This window comes from Oncorhynchus keta, chromosome 35 (assembly GCF_023373465.1).
Source record: "Oncorhynchus keta strain PuntledgeMale-10-30-2019 chromosome 35, Oket_V2, whole genome shotgun sequence".
In the NCBI taxonomy this organism is placed as follows: domain Eukaryota; kingdom Metazoa; phylum Chordata; class Actinopteri; order Salmoniformes; family Salmonidae; genus Oncorhynchus; species Oncorhynchus keta.
The window spans coordinates 30,056,603-30,065,056 of record NC_068455.1 but is presented as its reverse complement, the minus strand read 5'-3'; positions in this window follow the sequence as shown (position 1 = coordinate 30,065,056).

Here is an 8,454-nt window from a genome sequence, read left to right as displayed (position 1 = left end):
ATGTATTGTTTAGTGTTGTGTTGTGTAGTGGCTTTGCTGGCATGCATTCCATTTATTTTGCTAACATTGCCACTGGATATAAGTCATGATATTAGGAAATAGGTTTATTTCCAGCAAGTGTATTTGATGGGTTTAGTTTCTGTAGCTAGTTTGGATGGCTAGTTAAGACCAAAGAGATGAGAGAATGTTTTTCTGACTTGAAGCACATTTTTTTTTATTGTTTTTTACCTTTATTTAACCAGGCAAGTCAGTGAAGAACAAATTCTTATTTTCAATGACGGCCTAGGAACAGTGGGTTAACTGCCTGTTCAGGGGCAGAACGACAGACCTTGTCAGCTCGGGGATTCAAACTTGCAACCTTTCGGTTACTAGTCCAACACTCTAACCACTAGGCTACCCTGCTGCCCCGTATCTTCTGACAGTGACACAGTGCCGACCTGTGGACTGAAGCTGAACTTTACTACAACATTATATTTAACCCTGTTTAAAATTAGCAATGTTGAGGTAGAACTGACAAAATGAAATTAATCATAGAGGTCTCATAATCTATGCCATTCGACAGGTAAACATGCTTAGCTCATGTCTGTTATTCCCATACAGGCTATCTTTTTTTATTTTTTTTATTTAACCTTTATAGGCAAGTCAGTTAAGAACAAATTCTTATTTACAATGACGGCCTAGGAACAGTGGGTTAACTGCCTTGTTCAGGGGCAGAACGATTGATTTATAGCTATCTCACAATTATTTGGTTAAAAAAACTGCCCATTAATCAATTGGTGACATTTTTTATTGAGCTTTTATTTTTATTACTCTTTTTTATTCACTTAGCTACTTACTTTTTCTATTGTTGTTGTTGTTACCTTACAGTCTTATTCTAAAATTGATTAAATAAATGTTTTCCTCATCAATCTACACACAATGCCCCATAATGGCAAAGCGAAAACAGTTTTTCAGAAATGTTTGCAAATGTAATAAGTATTTAGACCCTTTCTACTCCTGTTTCCATTGATCATCCTTGAGATGTATCTACAACTTGATTGGAGTAAATTCAATTGATTGGACATGATTTGGAAAGGCACACACCTGTCTATATAAGGTTCCACAGTTCACAGTGCATGTCAGAGAAAAAACCAAGCCATATGGTCGAAGGAATTGTCCATAGAGCTCCGAGACATTGTGTCGAGGCACACATCTGGGGAAGGGTAAAATAAAATGTCTGCAGTATTGAAGGTCCCCAAGAACATAGTGGCCTTCATCATTCTTAAATGGAAGAAGTTTGGAACCACCAAGACTCTTCCTAGGGCTGGCCACCCGGCCAAACTGGAAAATCGGGGGATGAGGGTCTTGGTCAGGGAGGTGACCAAGAATGCGTTGTTAACTCTGACAGAGCTCCAGAGTTCCTCTGTGGAGATGGGAGAACCTTCCAGAAGGACAACCATCTCTGCAGCACTCCACCAACCAGGCCGTTATGGTAGAGTGGCCAGACGGAAGCCACTCTTAGTAAAAGGCACATGACAGCCCGCTAGGAGTTTTTTTTGCATCGTTTGTGACTTATTTTGTACATAATGTTACTGCTACCGTCTCGCATGACCGAAAAGAGCTTCTGGACATCAGAACAGCGATTACTCACCTCAAACTAGACAAAGATTTGAGAGTCCGAAGCAAAGGATATACTGCTTTCTTGAGTCCAGGCCCAAATCCCTGTCATTCACATGAAGAAAAGATGGAGAAAAAGGGGAAGGAGATCGGGTTGTGTTGCGTCGTGAGAATTCAAAGAAGAGTGAGTAAACCTCCACTACCATCTGTACTATTGGCCAATGTGCAATCATTGGATAATACACTGGACAATCTACGATTAAGACTATCCAATCATCGGGACATTAAAAACTGTAATATCTTATGTTTCCCCGAGTCGTGGCTGAACGACGACACGGATAATACTGAGCTGGCTGGGTTTCCGTGCATCGGCAGGACAGAGCATCTGGTAAGACGAGGGGCGGGAGTGTGTGTCTATTTGTCAATAATCAGGGCTCCGGGCAGCCGAGCGGAAATGGAGGAAAACTCGCCTCCCTGCGGACCTGGCATCCTTTCACTCCCTCCTCTCTACATTTTCCTCCTCTGTCTCTGCTGCTAAAGCCACTTTCTACCGTTCTAAATTCCAAGCATCTGCCTCTAACCCTAGGAAGCTCTTTGCCACCTTCTCCTCCCTCCTGAATCCCCCCCCCCTCCTCCCTCTCTGCAGATGACTTCGTCAACCATTTTGAAAAGAAGGTCGACGACATCCGATCCTCGTTTGCTAAGTCAAACGACACCGCTGGTTCTGCTCACACTGCCCTACCCTATGCTCTGACCTCTTTCTCCCCTCTCTCTCCAGATGAAATCTCGCGTCTTGTGACGGCCGGCCGCCCAACAACCTGCCCGCTTGACCCCATCCCCTCCTCTCTTCTCCAGACCATTTCCGGAGACCTTCTCCCTTACCTCACCTCGCTCATCAACTCATCCCTGACCGCTGGCTACGTCCCTCCCGTCTTCAAGAGAGCGAGAGTTGCACCCCTTCTGAAAAAACCTACACTCGATCCCTCCGATGTCAACAACTACAGACCAGTATCCCTTCTCTCTTTTCTCTCCAAAACTCTTGAGCGTGCCGTCCTTGGCCAGCTCTACCGCTATCTCTCTCAGAATGACCTTCTTGATCCAAATCAGTCAGGTTTCAAGACTAGTCATTCAACTGAGACTGCTCTTCTCTGTATCACGGAGGCGCTCCGCACTGCTAAAGCTAACTCTCTCTCCTCTGCTCTCATCCTTCTAGACCTATCGGCTGCCTTCGATACTGTGAACCATCAGATCCTCCTCTCCACCCTCTCCGAGTTGGGCATCTCCGGCGCGGCCCACGCTTGGATTGCGTCCTACCTGACAGGTCGCTCCTACCAGGTGGCGTGGCGAGAATCTGTCTCCTCACCACGCGCTCTCAACACTGGTGTCCCCCAGGGCTCTGTTCTAGGCCCTCTCTTATTCTCGCTATACACCAAGTCACTTGGCTCTGTCATAACCTCACATGGTCTCTCCTATCATTGCTATGCAGACGACACACAATTAATCTTCTCCTTTCCCCCTTCTGATGACCAGGTGGCGAATCGCATCTCTGCATGTCTGGCAGACATATCAGTGTGGATGACGGATCACCACCTCAAGCTGAACCTCAGCAAGACGGAGCTCCTCTTCCTCCCGGGGAAGGACTGCCCGTTCCATGATCTCGCCATCACGGTTGACAACTCCATTGTGTCCTCCTCCCAGAGCGCTAAGAACCTTGGCGTGATCCTGGACAACACCCTGACGTTCTCAACTAACATCAAGGCGGTGTCCCGTTCCTGTAGGTTCATGCTCTACAACATCCGCAGAGTACGACCCTGCCTCACACAGGAAGCGGCGCAGGTCCTAATCCAGGCACTTGTCATCTCCCGTCTTGATTACTGCAACTCGCTGTTGGCTGGGCTCCCTGCCTGTGCCATTAAACCCCTACAACTCATCCAGAACGCCGCAGCCCGTCTGGTGTTCAACCTTCCCAAGTTCTCTCACGTCACCCCGCTCCTCCGCTCTCTCCACTGGCTTCCAGTTGAAGCTCGCATCCGCTACAAGACCATGGTGCTTGCCTACGGAGCTGTGAGGGGAACGGCACCTCAGTACCTCCAGGCTCTGATCAGGCCCTACACCCAAACAAGGGCACTGCGTTCATCCACCTCTGGCCTGCTCGCCTCCCTACCACTGAGGAAGTACAGTTCCCGCTCAGCCCAGTCAAAACTGTTCGCTGCTCTGGCCCCCCAATGGTGGAACAAACTCCCTCACGACGCCAGGACAGCGGAGTCAATCACCACCTTCCGGAGACACCTGAAACCCCACCTCTTCAAGGAATAAGGGTAAGTAATCCTTCTCACCCCCCCCAAAAAAAAAGATTTAGATGCAAGTGGCTGTTCCACTGGATGTCATAAGGTGTATGCACCAATTTGTAAGTCGCTCTGGATAAGAGCGTCTGCTAAATGACTTAAATGTAATGTAAATGTAATCGCTGGTGCTAGATGTCTAATATTAAAGAAATCTTGAGGTATTGCTCGTCTGAGGTAGAGTACCTTATGATAAGCTGTAGACCACACTATCTACTAAGAGACTTCTCATCTATATTATTCATAGCTGTCTATTTACCACCACAAACAGATGCTGGCACTAAGACCGCACTCAATGAGCAGTATAAGGCCATTAGCAAACAAGAAAAGGCTCATCCAGAAGCAGAGCTCCTATTGGCCATGGATTTTAATACAGTCAAACAAATCCGTTTTACCTGATTTCTACCAGCATGCCACGTGTAACCAGAGGAAAATAAACTCTAGACCACCTTCACTCCACACACAGAGACAAATACAAAGCTCTCCCTCACCCTCCATTTGGCAAATCTGACCATAATTCTATCCTCCTGATTCTTGCTTACAAGCAAAAATTGGTCAGATGATGCAGACGCTACGCGGCAGCGTAGCCTAGTGGTTAGAGCGTTGGACTAGTAACCGGAAGGTTGCGAGTTCAAACACCCGAGCTGATAAGGTACAAATCTGTCGTTCTGCCCCTGAACAGGCAGTTAACCCACTGTTCCCAGGCCGTCATTGAAAATAAGAATATGTTCTTAACTGACTTGCCTGGTTAAATAAAGGTAAAATTAAAAAATTAAACATGACTGTTTTGCAAGCACAGACTGGAATATGTTCTGGGATTCATCCAATGCCATTGAGGAGTATACCACCTCACTCACCGGCTTCATCAATAAGTGCATCGACGAAGCCGTCACTACGGTGATCGTACGTACATATCCCAACCAGAAGCCATGGATTACAGGCCACATCCTCACCGAACTAAAGGCTAGAGATGCCACTTTCAAGGAGCAGGACACTAATCCGGACACTTATAAGAAATCCCGCTACGCCCTCAGACAAACCATCGAACATGGAAAATATCAAAACAGGAGTAAGACTGAATCCTACTACACCGGCTCTGACGTACAGTTATGGGAGGAGCAGTTACCGTTCCAGGCGGTGACACAGCCCGACAAGATGCTCTCGATTGTGCATCTGTAAAGTTTGTGAGTGTTTTTGGTGACGAGCCAAATTTCTTTAACCTCCTGAAGAGGTTGAAGGTTGAAGAGGTGCTGCTGTGCCTTCTTCACCACACTGTCTGTGTGGTTGGACCATTTCAGTTTGTTTGTGATGTGTACACCGAGGAACTCAAAACTTTCTACACTCTCCACTACTGTCCCATCGATGTGGATAGGGGGGTGCTCCCTCTGCTGTTTCCTGAAGTCCACGATCATCTCCTTTGTTTTGTTGACATTGAGTGTGAGGTTATTTTCCTGACACCACACTCCTAGGGCCCTCATCTCCTCCCTGTAGGCTGTCTCGTCGTTGTTGATAATCAAGTCTACCACTGTAGTGTCGTCTACAAACTTGATGATTGAGTTGGAGGCGTGCATGGCCACGCAGTCGTGGGTGAACAGGGAGTACAGGAGAGGGCTGAGAATGCACCCTTGTGGGGCCCCAGTGTTGAGGATCAGCGGGGTGGAGATGGTGTTACTTACCCTCACCACCTGGGGGCGGCCCGTCAGGAAGTCCAGGACCCAGTTGCACAAGGCGGGTCGAGACCCAGAGTCTCGAGCTTGATGACGAGTTTGGAGGGTACTATGGTGTTAAATGCTGAGCTGTATTCGATGAACAGCATTCTCACATAGGTATTCCTCTTGTCCAGATGGGTCAGGGCAGTGTGCAGTGTGATTGCGTCGTCTATGGACCTATTGGGGCGGTAAGCAAATTGGAGTGGGTCTAGGGTGTCAGGTAGGGTGGAGGTGATATGGTCCTTGACTAGCCTCTCAAAGCACTTCATGTTGACGGAAGTGAGCGCTACGGGGCGGTAGTCATTTAGCTCAGTTACCTTAGCTTTCTTGGGAACAGGAACCATGGTGGCCCTCTTGAAGCATGTGGGGACAGCAGACTGGGATAAGGTTTGATTGAATATGTCAGTAAACACACCAGCCAGCTGGTCTGCGCATGCTCTGAGGACGCGGCTGGAGATGCCGTCTGGGCCTGCAGCCTTGCGAGGGTTGACACGTTTAAATGTTTTTCTCACGTCGGCTGCAGTGAAGGAGAGCCCGCAGGTTTTGGTAGCGGGACGTGTCAGTATTGTCCTCAAAGCGATTAAAGAAGTTGGTTAGTCTGTCTGGGAGCAAGACATCCTGGTCTGCGACGGGGCTGGTTTTCCTTTTGTAGTCCATGACTGTAGACCCTGCCACATGCCTCTCGTTTCTGAGCCATTGAATTGCGACTCTACTTTGTGTCTATACTGACGCTTAGCTTAGGAGGGAATAGCTACACTGTGTGTATTCGGTCATGTTTCCGGTCACCTTGCCCTGATTAAATGCAGTGGTTCGTGATTTCAGTTTTGCATGAATGCTGCCATCAATCCACGGTTTCTGGTTTGAGAATGCTTTAATAGACGCTGTGGGTATGACATGGCCGATGCACTTGCAACTAAACCCGCTCACCAACTCAGCGTATTCGTCAATGTTGTTGTTCGCCTCAATGCGGAACATATCCCCCTCTTCAAAGGGGGGGACACTCTAGACCCAAACTTCTACAGACCTATATCTATCCTACCCTGCCTTTCTAAGGTCTTCGAAAGCCAAGTCAACAAACAGATTACCGACCATTTCAAATCCCACCGCACCTTCTCCGCTATGCAATCTGGTTTCAGAGCTGGTCATGGGTGCACCTCAGCCACGCTCAAGGTCCTAAACGATATCTTAACCGCCATCGATAAGAAACAATACTGTGCAGCCTTATTCATTGACCTGGCCAAGAATTTAGACTCTGTCAATCACCACATCCTCATCGGCAGACTCGATAGCCTTGGTTTCTCAAATGATTGCCTTGCCTGGTTCACCAACTACTTCTCTGATAGAGTTCAGTATGTCAAATTGGAGGGCCTGTTGTCCGGGCCTCTGGCAGTCTCTATGGGGGTGCCACAGGGTTCAATTCTTGGGCCGACTATCTTCTATGTATACATCAATGATGTCGCTCTTGCTGCTGGTGAGTCTCTGATCCACCTCTACGCAGACGACACAATTCTGTATACATCTGGCCCTTCTTTGGACACTGTGTTAACAACCCTCCAGACGAGCTTCAATGCCATACAACTCTCCTTCCATGGCCTCCAACTGCTCTGAAATTCAAGTAAAGCTAAACGCATTCTCTTCAACCGATCGCTGCCCGCACCTGCTCGCCCATCCAGCATCACTACTCTGGACGGTTCTGACTTAGAATATGTGGACAACTACAAATACCTAGGTGTCAGGTTAGACTGTAAACTCTCCTTCCAGACTCACATTAAGCATCTCCAATCCTAAATTAAATCTAGAATTGGCTTCCTATTTCGCAAACAAAGCATCCTTCACTCATGCTGCCAAACATACCCTTGTTAAACTGACTCTCCTACCGATCCTTGACTTCGGCGATGTCATTTACAAAATAGCCTCCAACACTCTACTCAGCAAATTGGATGCAGTCTATCACAGTGCCATCCGTTTTGTCTCCAAATCCCCATATACTACCCACCACTGCGAACTGTATGCTCTCGTTGGCTGGCCCTCGCTTCATATTCGTTGCCAAACCCACTGGATCCAAGTCATTTTTTAGTCTTTGCTAGGTAAAGCCCTGCCTTATCTCAGATCACTGGTCACCACAGCAGCACCCACCCGTAGCACACACTCCAGCAGGTATATTTCAATAGTCACCCCAGGGTCTATTCCTCCTTTGGCCGCCTTTTCCTTCCAGTTTTGTGCTGCCAATGACTGGAACGAATTGCAAAAATCACTGAATCTCCCTCACTAACTTTAAGCACCAGCTGTCAGAGCAGCACACAGATCACTGCACCTGTACATAGCCCATCCAACTACCTCTTCCCCATACTGTTTTTTTCTCTCCTTTGCAGCCCAGTATCTCTACTTGCACATTCATCTTCTGCACATCTGTCACTCCAGTCTCTATCACACCAATGTTTAATTGCTAAATTGTAATTATTTTGCCACTATGGCCTATTTATTGCCTTACCTCCCTTATCTTACCTCATTTGCACACACAGTATATAGACTTTTTTTCTATTGTGTTATTGACTGTATGTTTTGTTTATTCCATGTGTAACTCTGTGTTGTTGTTGTCGAACTGCTTTGCTTTATCATGGCCAGGTCACAGTTGTAAATGAGAAGTTGTTATCAATTAGCCTATCTTGTAAAAAAAAAAAAAGAAAAGGGGATTTATTTATTTATTTAAATAATAGGTCATCAATTTGGGCACCAGGCGTGTCCATATCTGGTTCGAACATCTCCTCTACGGTCCATATAGCCTCCCAAGCCAAAACCTATATGAA